This window comes from Strix aluco, chromosome 16, assembly GCF_031877795.1.
Source record: "Strix aluco isolate bStrAlu1 chromosome 16, bStrAlu1.hap1, whole genome shotgun sequence".
Lineage (NCBI taxonomy): Eukaryota > Metazoa > Chordata > Aves > Strigiformes > Strigidae > Strix > Strix aluco.
Window position 1 is genome coordinate 2,407,596 of NC_133946.1, and position 14,162 is coordinate 2,421,757.

Consider the following 14,162-nt stretch of genomic DNA (forward strand, 5'->3'; position numbering starts at 1 on the left):
GTTCATGCCTTCTGATTTGCTGTTTTATCTGTGGCTCCTTTTGGAACTGAGGGAGGAAACACTTAACCATTACTATTTTCAAAACATAACTGCTTTGCAAGAAGGCTAAATATAGAATGCCTGTGCTAAATTGTGCCATCTGTTCGGTGCTTGGCTTGCGTCAAAACTGTGCTAGTCCAGTACCTTCTTAAGTCCTTTGCTGCGTTGATGCCATGGTCTTCATGCTGGCTGTATGAAAGAGCACCATTTGGTCTGAGGAGAAGACCTGAAGCTGGGCTGCATACAGCATTATTGGAAATTCTTTGGGGCTGCCAACTGATGCAGTGCTATAGAATTAAATACTCTTAAGCTTGTGTCCACTGGTGGGCTTCTGAAAGAGGCTTTTGAAGTATACACCAACGATAGATGGTAAAATGTTAATAGATTTGACAAGTTCATGATTTATCAGGGGCACCAAAACTGAAGTGGGGGAGCATGGGTTGTCACCAGTGTCTTGACATAAGATGTGGAAGATGGGAAGAAACACTTCATCCTTACTGCAGAAATTACTCCTTGAGACGTGTCTAAAGCCTTCTGCCCTGCTAGCTTTCGAAAGCAAGAATTACATGTGCATAGAAGAAATGGGAAACTGGATTAACTAAAACTTGTATAGCATGTGGTAGTATTTGCACCTGTCTGAAAGAGAAGTGTAAAATGAAAGTTAAAATGGAAGGTGGATGATTAATCGCTGCTCTTAAAATATTTCTGCCATTGTCCTTTTCTTTGGGGTGGAAAGTATAACTGCTTTAGAGATTGTTTTGGAAGTAAACACTCTTACTAACTTATTGCAAACACTGATTTTTGCTCCTGCAGGAATTGGTTATAGTTTATTGGTAAAATTGGTGTAGGATGACGTGTCTCAGGCTTTTGTTCTGTTCTGCCAAAATGAAGTATCTGAGGAAAGATAAAAGGTACGAAGGTTGTACCTGAAATGTTGATTGTATTGCAGGTTTTGAACAACAGACTCCTGGCTGCTGTCTGGGATGTTTTGGAGCTAAAGTAATTTGAATACGTGATGTTAGTTGGTAAGCTCTGCTTATATGTAACTGCACTAACATTCTGAACTGTGTGCATTAGTAAGCTTACTATAAAAGCAATTCAGTGTTCTGGAGAAGTGACTCACAATTACTCTCTTTATGTACTCAGATTGTAACATTAGCATAGCAGATTTTCTGACACTCCTTTCACCTCTTTTTCTTTAGAAAATAATGACTGAAGATTAGTTCTTTGTTGGAAACTAAGAAACGCAGAGCCCAGATCTCTCTTACCTGGCAGTTAACTTCTTTAGGAAAGAGGCTTGCCTCAGGAGACTGTTTGTAAGTGGTGCATGTCTACCAAAATAATGTTTTAAAAAGTACTAAAGTAAATCTATACAATCAATACTTTTCAAATCAATTTAACAGTGTACAGACTGACGTAGTGAACACTCAATAACCAGAGTTATTAAGCAGGTATTCCTTTATTACGGTGCCATGTGTGTGTGGGATCTCCTAACGCACACACACGAGTTAAAAGCCCTCAGGCCATATAGGCAGTATACATACATATGCACGAGTTTTCTGAGTATTCAAATGGTTTCCCAGAAATCATTTACGTAGTTCCCTGCCCCAACCACGCATGCTCTGTAAAATGTGGTGGTGGTCGTTGGGTGTTCTCTGGTGGTCGTTTGATGAAGGCTCAAAGTCTTCCTTGCTGGTAAACTTCTGATCTTTTGCTAATTTGTGCTGAGCTGTGTGCACCTGCTGTGTTGTGGTATTTAGGCAGACAGTTCTAACTGTAATAGAATTAAACATTTTCTGTGTCATTGAATAGAAGATTGAAATGCTATCCCAAACTTACTTATTTCCAAATAAATATCATCCTCTAAATTACATGATTTGTTTATTTGTGTAAACTGTACAGGCATATATGTGCATGTATACATGCACAGATATGTACACAAATGTATGAATGGCTTTTCAATGTCAATCTTTGTAGCAAAAGCTTCAATGCTTGCAGTGCAAGGTGTACGAGAGGATTTTCTCTGCTTTACAGAACGGAGAGGTTTTTCATCTCTATTTGGTCAATGTGGTATGCAGTTTGGAGCCTTATAGTTCTACTTTTGTTAAGTTGTTGGTTACTGCACGTAGAGAAGCTGGTGCATGTATTTTTAACAAGTTCTTCTCCAGAACAATTGATTTTTGAATAGAAAGTATTAATAAAGAGACTGAAAAAGTAAAAACTTTGTTATAAGAACTATTTTTATGACTGCGTTAAGATGTGTAGGCTCTAGTTTGTTTACCGTTGGGTTTGAAAGCTTGACAACTGGTAAATGATCTTGCAGAGAGATGGTATCAGAGTCTTAAAAATACTCTGCACATGCTTGAGCAGGTAGCAATAAATGGAAAGGTGAAAGAAGAGAAGCAAGTTCAGGTGCATTCCATGAAAGGCACTTTCCTCCTGCCAGTTAATGAAAACAACCTGGGAGCTTGTAACTGCACACATTTGAGGGGGAAAAAAATCATTTTAGTTTTACTTCTTCTACAGTTCTGTAGGAGCTGTGTTCTAGAGTTAATTTTTAGAGCAAACTTCAATGCAAAGCTAAGCAGTGGTTGAGTGAAAGTGCTGATACACCATTAATAATGATATTGCAGATGCTGTTGCTTCAGTGAGTCTATGGACTGACAATTCATTTGAATAGAGCGAGCAAGCCAAAAGAGGAGGTTTTAAAATGGGGATCATACAAAGGACTGTTGCTGCACACAGACTGTTAGGTAAGCAGTGATAGATTGGGTGCATGTCGACGGCAATGATGGTGTGCTCTGTTTTTGAAAACTTAATTGTGCCTTCTGACAAATACAGCATTACTACTGCAGGGGCTGCTGTTAGCCTGTTGTCTAACTTCACTTGTGGTTAAATGCCTTGAGACATATTTAATCTTTTGTATCATACACCTATTTATCTCTCTTGTTACATGGTAATACTGCATGCTGTCACTGTTGGTGCCGTTCTGAATGCTCTGCCTGCAGAGATAGGAAATACAGGAAATTCTGATGATCAGCTCCAAGTTGCTCACATTCCTGCAACATTGCTCAGAGCCCCTGTTTTTAGGAGACTGTTGGTGTTTCCATAGTAAACTTTCCGTCTGCAGCCTGAAGCCCTTCAGAGTGGAACTTGGCAAACAGGCCAGGCCTAATTTTGCTGCCATCGATCTCAACTGCAGGAGCGCAAACTTAGTGAAGTGAGTCTTCTGGGGAGGTTTGAAATAGATATTGCATCAAGGATACTTTGCATGGCAAAACCAACTCTTTCAAGGGATTCTTGTGCATGCACACTTCACATACACACTTAACATTTTGTTGAGGAAGAGGATTGTTCTGATTAAAGACAATTTTCCTGAGAGGGAAAAATAAACAGGCAAACAACCCAGCTCAGATGCTGTTTGAGGTTGGCCAATTAAAGCTACACTGCAGCAGCTGATTTGATACCCAACAAACTTTAATTCTAAAAGCAGCATTTTTTTACTTCAAGAATCATAAGCTCTTTATAGTAGAGAGCTTTACGCTAGCAAAGACTACAGTGCTTGCTGGGAAGTTTGGGTGCCAGTAGGCAATCTAGCTATGGCAAAATGGAGCTTTCTCTGGTGTCAGTTTTTCTGCCAAGAAGTCAAGATTATTAGCCTCAGCTGATTTGGGGAGTTTTAGATATTGAAGTTTCTGGGTATCCAAATGGTCAGAAACGTGTAGAATGTGCAACAGAAGAGTGGCAGTTCAGAGGTTCTGAACTGATTTTGGTGGGGGTTTTTTCTCTATGTTTTTAGGTTAATTTAGCCATTTTGCCTTTCTGACCTTTGCAGTGGCCACTTATGCAATGGTAATTGAGAGATGAAATTCTGGTTTTGTTTAATTGTATCAGTAATAGAATTTCATACAGTAAACCAGATATTTCAGAGTGAGGAATGAGTGAGTGTAACTGAAAAAAAAAAATCTCAATTTTAAGAAGTTTTAAGCCCAATTCTGCTGTCAAGGTTTTTCCACAATTATGAAGTCTAGACACTTGCTTTGTGCGTGTCAACTTTATTTTTAACTTAATCTAGGAAGTAGGAGAACCTTGGCTAAACACAGCTCACAAGTGATAAAGGCTGTGAAAACACAGAAAATTGGACTGTAACCAGAAGCCTCTTGTGCTCGTTGCTGAATCCTGGTCCATAGGATAGGCTTTCTGGCACTGCAGTGTTAAACTGTAATTTATCTGGTGTTTGAAAAATGACTTGCACTGAACACACCTATTAAGTAACCACTAGTTTCTTGCATGATTCTTTCCTGCCATAACAATAACAAAATTAGAAACTACTTGAATTATTAACTTTTCATCATCCTAAATCTGGCATCCTTCCCGCAAACTGAGAGCTGCAGAAACCTTTTGGTTTGCTTTCTTGCTACCTGGGAACAGTTCAGGATTCCAAAGACTATACCAGGCCCACGGAGGACCTCTAACATAGCAGGTAGAAATACAGTGCAGAAAGAAAGCGGCTCTGTTCAAGGTGGAGAAAAGCATACAAAAGATGCAGGAGCTGCTAAACTGAAGGAGTTGCCTGTTGGAGAGATCCTCCTGAATGTCTCTGGTAGTGTTTCCATTGGCTGGCTTGTTAGTCCACAGCCCTGGTATGTCTCCTGCCCAACACCATACACATTTCAGTCTCCTCAAGTGCCTTTTTTTTTTTTTTTTTGCTAGGTTGCTCTGCAGGTTAAGATGTGCCTCACTGAAGTTTGATGTGCTTGTTTTGCAGATTTATCTATCCTACCCCACTTTCTTTCATCCATCTGTCCATGCACACGTGTACCACTCAGGTTTTCTATGTTGGGGCTTTTTTTGCGTGAAAAGATAGCAAAACCTGCAGTTTATCCCTGACCTTTGCTTTAGAGGAGATTGAGAGTTCCTACATCATGAATTAGTGATGCAACTCCATGCATATTACATTAGGGCAAGGAACAGTGCAGCAAGTGATGTGTACTCGTTCAGTATAAACTAGCACAGAGTGGCACAAAACTGCAGTATTCTGCAGTATTTGTGGACTGCAGTGTTCTGAGAGCTTGACATGGCACTTTCCTACATAAAAAGGGTTGCATTGTGCACAAAGTTATGAAAGAAACACTGCTATTCAGTGTGTTTCAGCTGTCTTTCTGTAGGGAGTTAGTAGTGCTGTCTAGTTTGGAGTTTGGGATTTTTTTGGGTTTTTTTTCAGAACTGGCCAGAGATCTTGCATGATCAGCACAGCGCTGCTCACAACTGTGTGGCCGACCTACAGGACAATGAAGTCTTAAGTCAAACATGTACAGAATTTGTAGGTGGTTTTGTTCTATCTCCTGTTTACACCAACTTAAGAATAAAGGCTGTTTGTTTTAATTAACACTGTGTCTGTATTTGTTGAATTCACATGGCTTTGAGCCACTGACCAGTCTCCTAGTGCTGTGTGACCACTACGTTAGAAATAACTGTCTCTTGAAGAAAGAGGGCTGACAGTAAAACTTGCCTGCTTAGCTTAAGTGGACTGTATTGCAGTTGTTCTGAGTGGAAAGAATTTAGCAGCTTCAACTAACGCTGATTGTGTGGAATATCATGCATCCGCTGATGAAAGGTAAAAGCCACTTCCTGTCTTTGAGCATAACGTGGTTCCTCTAGTGTTCTGTCATGTTCATTAAAGGCCTCCAGTTTTTGACTGAGTTGCTGCAAGAGAATTGACCTGTGCATAGTTCAGTTTTCTACCTACTGAAGTTTCACATTGGCCCTGGAACTCCCTTAAATTAATTTTCTTAAACTATGAAGACTCTTCCATGATAATTTTGTTGCAACGTGCTGCTTGGAGCTTGCTCTGGCCTGTCATTGCAGATGTGATATTAGTAATCTAAACTCTCAAGCTCTATCAACTTTGCCAAATCTTGCTGAGACAGCTGAAATCCCTTCCAAAGCAGACGTGATGGAATGGCTGTATATCCGTGTCTTCTCAGTATGCACGATCACATTAGTTAAGTAAAACAACGTTGCTTTTTTAGTAGCTCTATTATTTAGCTTTTTCACTTGGGCTCTTTTTGCCTCTTCTTGCCATGGTCACTTTTGCAAAGACTTCAGTTGTGTTTGCACATTCAAAGTGCTGAATATTTTGTAAGGCACACTTCTCATTTCCTACTCGGTATTCAGAGCTGCATCTACCATTGCAGAGATGGGGAATCTCCTCAGTTTCAGTAGAAAAGTTTTCTACTTCTCCTTTTTCATCCTACTATGTGGTTCTTACTGTAGCACAATGTATGCTGCATCTTTCCCTAAAGGAGAGGACTAGTAGTTTCATTGCTGGCTGGTAATACCTAAGCAGCGAGTCCCCTGTGGCAGAAGATACTGGAGGCGGTTGCATTGATAGAAGCTGCTTGGCAATTTATTCAACTTGAATTCCAAGCTGGCTAAAGCTTAAACCCAGATGACTTTGTATCAGTGCATGTACCTGTACTAGGATGAATCCTACTTAAGTTTACTGTCCTTTGTACATGCAACATGGAGAGTGAGTTATAAAACTGGAAAAGCCATGCAGAAATCATACAGCAAGGTCTGTGCCAACTGTGTGATGCCGTTATCCATAATGTGGTTCTTTATTATGATTAGATAACATTGCTCATTGCTTGGTTTTTCCTAAGCCTTCTCTGCAATTATGACAGCAGTTTAAAATTTATTTCTGCAAAATCCTTAAGAGGATTATTAACTAAACTTTCTGATATGACTTTAGATATCTCACTGGATTTGAATGAGGTTTATTTTGTGGTACAGAGGGGAAACAATTGATTTTTAATTCTACAGCTACTTGCATGGCTGCATGTTTACTATACCAGGCAATATCAAACTACAAGATGTAGATCAACTACCTCCATGACAGAAATGGTGCTGCTCTGCCATCTTATGGCAGAGGTGAAAACAGAACACAACACGTCCTACTTTAGTTTCAATGAATTTTACTGTATCCATATTAATGTGGGGCAGCTAGAAGAATAAATATGAATGCAGTTGACTGGCTGTATTTTAATTATAAATAAAGGAAACATCCCATCATTGTTCAGTAATCCTGTTTGGTTTAGCTTTCCCCATCTCCCTGAAATTGTGTTCTCTTTGGGCTTGGGCTGACTTTGCTTGTGCTTTCCGCACTCTTACGTTACTCTAGTAGTATAAGATTGTAGACAGAAGACCAGGTTCCGTTTTTAACGTCGTTGCAGTCTTCCTCTCTGGCTCTTTTTTTCCTCTGTGTCTCTATTTTAATGATTAAAGGTGAGGACTGTGAATCTTGCAGTCTTTCACAAACCCAAAACGCACTACCCAGATTTCAGCCTGGAACGTATCCCCCAAAGATTTTTAAATTCACCTTTCTACAGTTCTGGCACAATATAAACAGCTTTACGAGCATGCTACTTTGTCACTGTTCTCTCCTCTTTTCTGGCTTGACCTTTCAGTCTAAACCAGCAGACTGAGGGCTGTGAACCTGCTCTCTGATCCTCCCTATGCTGACTGCATTTTCCCCTGGGTCCTGAAGATAAGTTATTTAGTCATGGAGACCAAGCCTGGCCAAGAGCAAACAGACTGTGGTTATGTGCCAGTTTTCTCTAACAGTGGAAGCTGGTCTCTGTTGACTGATTAAGAGCAAACACATGGATTACTACTGGACTTCCTTTTCCTGGAATTTTAAGCTAGTTTGACAAATTCATCTCTGATCGCCTACTGTTTGGACTCAGTTCCATCTCCTTGTGGTACCCTCTGTGAGGGTACAGGCTGTTGCAGGCTGTGCAATGATACCAAGAGTTTTGGACTTCCAGTGGTGAATTTAGCAGGCACCTGGAGTGCTGTCCTTTTATGTCATTGTCTTGATGTGATGTGAAGTACAGACACTGTACTGCTGGCATAGCCATGCTAACGTAATACTTTTTTATATCCAATATGTTTCTGAAAAAGCATGCAAGAATTCATCTCACTGCTGTTTGTCTGAGTTATTTATGTATTTTGAGCATATTCTTTAAGCACTGTAATACTGTCAATGTTTCTCCCATGTTAAAATCAGACATTAAAATGTATTCACTGTGCTCTCAAAAAATCAAGTAATTTGCTGGATTTATTGTGGACCATTTGTCTGTTATGTGTAATTTTTAATAAGACATATGCAGTTGATGTGATGTAATTATTATGAATGTCTTCTATGCAGCAGACAAATTTTCCTTTTATACCTTACTCTGTTATGATGTTTTCAACCTTGTTGGAAGATTAATATATAATCAGAGCTTGCTGGCAAAGTGTATATCAGGGCCAATAGTACCCAAAGCTGGGGAGGGGAGACAGGTTAGGACTGTAGTCTCACTTGTATTGTTTCACACTGATGACAGGGAGGAGGTTGTGTGGCCCCTTCTATTTGATGTTACAGTTGCATCTGTCACATCTGTCACTTATCAGTATATACGTTTATAGTGTCAGGTATAAAAAAATAATGCAGTCATCAAAAGGCTATACCAAAGGTGGTTTCTTATGTTCAGCTCTTATGTTCAGGAGTTGTTTGTGTTTTATGATAAAATGCTAAAGCCATCATAGAAATGCTTAATCAGAATGGATGTTTAGATGTAGAAAATCTAGTGTGTCCAGTTATGATTTCCTAGTATCAGGCCCAAAGGGGAGAGAAGTATTAAGCAAAGCACGAGCTGGAGATTTATTCCTACGAGATGGTCAATATAAACTTATCAGAATGATTCCTATCAAAAGGATGGTGAGGGGAAAAATTATAAATCTTAATAATTTTTTATTAAAGTGGTTTAACTACTTACACTGGAAAGCATTCTATTCTTTATCATTGGTCATGCTGAGAGAAGAAATTACATTCTTGGAAAAAAAAATTGTCTCCTAATCTACAAGGCCTGCTTGGTGAACGTTTGTTCAGCCAAATCACGCCAGATTGCACTAGCATCATTTCAAGTGTCCTTGTGGAATTGTGGTATGATATAAAAATGTGCTTGTTAATTGGCGTACTTGTCTTGCAGCAGTTAGCTGTGTGAGGCATCCTTAGGGCTCTTCTCCACACGCGCAGTGCCTGTAGTGGGAGGGATGGATGGACTCTGTGCACAAAGCAGTGTGGAACAGCTGAGAGAGCTGGCAGCAGTGGAGGGCCTGTTCTACAGTGCCTTACATCTGACATCGTTGAGGTGCCCACTGAGTGAGGAGGGCCAGGACCTCACACCTTTGTGCTCATCATAACTTCTCTGTGGTACAATGCCTTGTGAGTTCAGGTTCGTTGCGTTTCAGGCTTTATTCTTCTGGATGCGAGAGCGTGCTATATATAGGGCCTAAATACCTGCAGAACAAAACCAGTAATTGCTAGTATGTTAGCATAAAATAGTACAGTTACACGAATTTAATGCTTTAGTGTTCCTCCATTTTTTGCTTATGTTTACACCGAGGAGCTGCCACTGTGCTAAAGACTATGCATTTCATTAGCAATAAAACATTCCCGAGGGAATGCTATATGTTTGGGAGCTAAGCAACGAGCATACTTCTGACTGTCACTGATTTGCTTAATCCATATGCCAGATTTTCCTTAGCTGAAAAGCATTAGTATCAATCTTTCCTTAAAAAGCATTTTGAGATATTCAGGCCAAATACTTGAGCTAAGCACAACTTTGTTCCCTTTCTCTTCCTTCATTTGTCCTTTCCCAATTATTCAGTTATCCTGGAGATGCAAGGCTGGTCTCTATCCAGGAGAAGCTTTGGCCTATCTCTTAACACATTGTGCTTTTCATAGCCTGCAGTATTTTTGCATTTGTTGGCGTTGTTCATCTTGTTTGGTTGTGGTCTTGTTTACTTTGAAATGTGAAATCTCTGTCCATAGGAAAACTTAACTACAGAAGGAGAATGTATGTCATAGCATTACTCATTGCAGATGCAAGTGACTGAGCCTGTGTATACAATTCTCATGTGCTGGTGAGCTCTGAAGCAGGAAAAATGGAGCTGTTGTGAAAAGTGGAAAAAAGCCAGCAGATGTTTCTTTTACTTCTTGGTTACCAGTTACTTTTAGCTAGTATAGCAACTACTGCCCTCCGCATAATGAAAAAGAGCTTAGTGCCTTTCCTCTAAAGTTGTGCTCCTTTTTTTGCACAGGAGACTCAAATAGATCTTGATACGTATCCAAAAGCCTGAATTAAAGACCAAATGTTCTGGGAAACAGTGTCTTTGGGGGGGTTTCTGTGGGTTCTTACTTCACCAAGAACTCTTTTGAACATTCTTGCTATTGTATACTTTGTTCTGTGCCCTGACAGGTCAACTGAAGAATTTAGGAGCATATAGCAAGTTGAAGTAAAAAGACTATCAAAAGCCAACCTTTCTTGTTTTACTGCTTCCTCAGAGTCCTTACTTTAGTTAATTAGAAGCAATAAAACATAACTAAATGTCTCTGTGAGGGAAGAACACTGGCCCTTTCAGTTATGTGGAGGGCTGGAATGGGAACGCAGTGGTAGCGGGGGAGGAAATCTTAAAAGCACAAAGTCTCAGAAAGCAGCCTGCATCCAAGGGAATCTGATATATTAGGCTGACTAATACTTGGGAGGATGTAGAGTGGATGTAAGTTGTGCAGGGGTGGTAGCAACTTTCCTGTTTGAACTATGGAGTCACTAGGTGACTGTATCTCTTAACTTCTGCTATGCTGCTAAAAGTCTATAAAGATATTTTGCCCTTTCAGGGGTCTTCACACCCTAAGAAAAGGGACTTCATAATCCCCAGAGTGTGATAGTTGGTAGAATATTGCAGAACATTGGGCTGAAACATGTTTACTAACCAGAACCAGATAGGAGGTTGTAACAAAGCTTGGGACAGAACTGAAAGCTCTGGGTCTCTTTTAGGAGAATACTCTGGCTGAAGTTTCATGATTGCTTTAGATATTTGAAATTGTAAATCGAGACTGTAATCAAAATGCATGCTAGTGCATGCATTCATTCCTTCTCCTTCGCGCTGACGCTAACATTCGATTTTTGAGTAACAGCTTTGATCAAAAAACCAATCCAGCTATAAAAGCAAATCTAGTTATGAAAAAAAGAGCATTCAGCTCTCCGCACAGCCTGACCAGAACTGCGGCTAGCCTAAGGGGAATGGCAGCAAAAGGGACTTTTGTGGGAGATGGGGCACACGTGCCCTTGGTATCAGCCTAAACCTGGGTTGGTTTAAAGCTGTCATGAACCTACAAGCACTGTGGGAACATACATCCGTTTTTGGATCGCTGTGAAGCATTTGCCTTGTGTGTTTTCAACAGTTACTGTTTGTCCTTGGTATAGTAGCAATCAATCATCAGCACTGCTTTTATTAATAGATGGAAATTAAATAGGTTCAAAGTGGTACTGGCTTTAAACTTTTGTCTCTGACCTTTTTATAAATGTTGATTTGCTTAATTTTCAGGCAAACATTTTGCATCCCCAAAAAATCCCAGCGACTGAAAAATCATGGCTATCAATTCATTTTTCAGAAAGATTCATAGTATTGTGAGCATTATTACTACAAAATTTCAGTTTGCAGATCTTTTTTGCAATGTTTACCCAAACCTAGCTATAATCCTAAACAATAAAACTAGCTTAACTAGGATTCATGTGGGAATGTTGAGGTGAAATTCTGTGGTTTGTCTTTTGCAGGAGGTCAAGTGAATCTATCAGTGATCTCTGCTGGTCTAAAAAAGTACATGAATCCCAGCTGAAGGCGTAGCACGGCTGAACGGCAAGGTTGTGCTCTGAGATGAGGCTATATTTGTAGAGAGGGAAAGGAAAAAACATATTCGTGATTTGAGGTATATAATGTTTTGATTCTAGGAATTGAGAATTTCAAGGCAGTAATTCCCACAGCTTTCCGATACATTGATCTTTGAAGTAACATGAAGGCTTTGGCTGAAAAAAGTGAATATGTGTGGTGGTGGTGTTTTAAACATCCTAAAATTGGTGCTATTCAGAGTCTTTTATATGCATCTTAATGTCTTTCATTTCAGGGAAATGGTAGACAATAATGGGCTTAGCTTGAGAATGAAACTTGATTTTCTTGTTACATCAAACGGGCATAATTTGAATCAAGTAATTTGAATTACTGTAGGCTAAAACTGGTGAAAAATAAGTTTGTTGGAAAATCAAAATTCATGCACAACGGGCAAAACAAGTACACTTAATCCCTATTAAAACTAAATTTGCTTTCAGTTAATAACTACTGTATTTGTAAATGTAATACATGAATGATAAGATTTATGAAATTTAATATTTAAAGATATTATATCTTGTTTAAAATATGAAACTGTTAATTTTATTGAGCTAATAGGTTTTCCAGCAGGGATCTTGCAAACTGTTCGGATGTGATCAGTGACCCTTGAAAGCGTAGCTCATTGTGTTTTAAAAAAAACCCCCGAAACTCCAACAAAGCAAAACAAACCCATAACCAAACCCAACACAAAACAGTCTAATTTAAGTGTGTCTCTTCTATTGATCTTCTAACAGGTTAACTACTAACCAGCGTTTGCTGCTTGTTTTACCCTTCCTCCCCTCTGTCCTTCACTTCTCATTCCCTCTTCTCTTAAACTTTCTCACTACTTTTAAACTTTGTCACATTGTCACTAGGTGAATAGATTTTTCACCTTCCTTCCTCCCTGGACAGGAGGAGCAACAGAAGCAACTTTTCTAGCAAGAATAGAAAGTGGTTTTTCATGTCTTGCCGTCTGGCCATCTCGGTGGTCCACTAACCTTCACTGAAAAGCAGCCTGTGCTCCCACCAGCCCTTAACCCCTGTTAAAAACCCCTCAAAACCAGAAGAACTGAGCAACCATTCTGGAAGGTTCCGATGATAAATGTTATCTATGTTCTTTGCTTTCTCTTTGTCTTAAACTTGTTTAATAACCTCATAGGAAGGAGCAGCTATATACATTTCTACAGCATCAAGCATACTTTGATTTACAAACATTTTATTCTTCAAGTGCACAGCAAACGAAGGGGCAGGCCAGACTCACTAGCATCGATTAGTGCCACTATTTTGGTGCTAGGGAATGTCTCTATCTGCTAAAACACGGATCAGGCCATTTTGGACAGTTAGTGATTTAATGGCTTTGTTTTTCTTACCACAAAGGTGCAGGACGCCAACAGGGTACAAAGCCAGCTCTGCATGGAGATTCAGAGCAAATGCATGGATGGAGATCAAGTCTGTAAGATCTGACCTTTGCCTGCCTTTGAGGAATGATGCTGGCAGTGCTGCCTGCCAAAGCCGCGAGTTTTAGGCGCAATAGCAGCTATCCAGTGGGGGAAGTAGGTAAAGTCATTAGTGCCTCTGTCTGCACACAGGGTAAAGATAACAGCTTCAGGAGAAAGATAAATAGGTAGCAAAAGAGGAGAACAAAGAATAGTAGGACAAGAAAGCCTGCACTTCTGTTTTGCCATCCCAGATAAGGAGTAGGTTGTACAGAACGTGCCCTTCTATGCTTTTTCTTTCTGATTTCTTTGGCTGCTGCACAGTAAGTGTTGCCTCTCTGTCATAAATTTGAAATGAGCTGATTGTTTCTTTATTTGCAAGTGGGCCGGATGTTTCTATTTCTCATCGGTAATGTGACAGATGTAGTTTGCACAGCATCACTTATAACTGCAGAGGTTGTGTTTTCTTGTTTTTTATATCATCCTGTTGGATGGCAGCGTTCCAAAGGATGTCATTGTGGTGGGTGATCAGGCAGCTCTACTGTACATGGAACTGACTTTTGGGGGGTGGGGGTTGGGGTTTTTGTTTTGTCCCTGCAAAATACAAGTGAATTAACGAAGGAAAGCAGCCTTCAAAGTTTTTGAATTAGAGCTGGAATGATATTGGTGATACAGGTTTCAGAAGTTGCAGAATTTGGGATCTCCACAGGACCAGTAGCAAAACTGCAGTTTTAAGAAGTTCTGTATATTTTTAACAGAAAAAACAACTGCAGCTCAGTGTTTCTAGGACAGGGTTTGTATTCAGTTGTTTGTTATGAAATTGCATATTCAGAATAAAAGCTGGATTTTGGTATCCTCCGACTAGCAGAGAAAAAGGACAACAAAACCCTAGAATCGAATAAATACAGAAATGATTGTTGGGATGTTGACTGA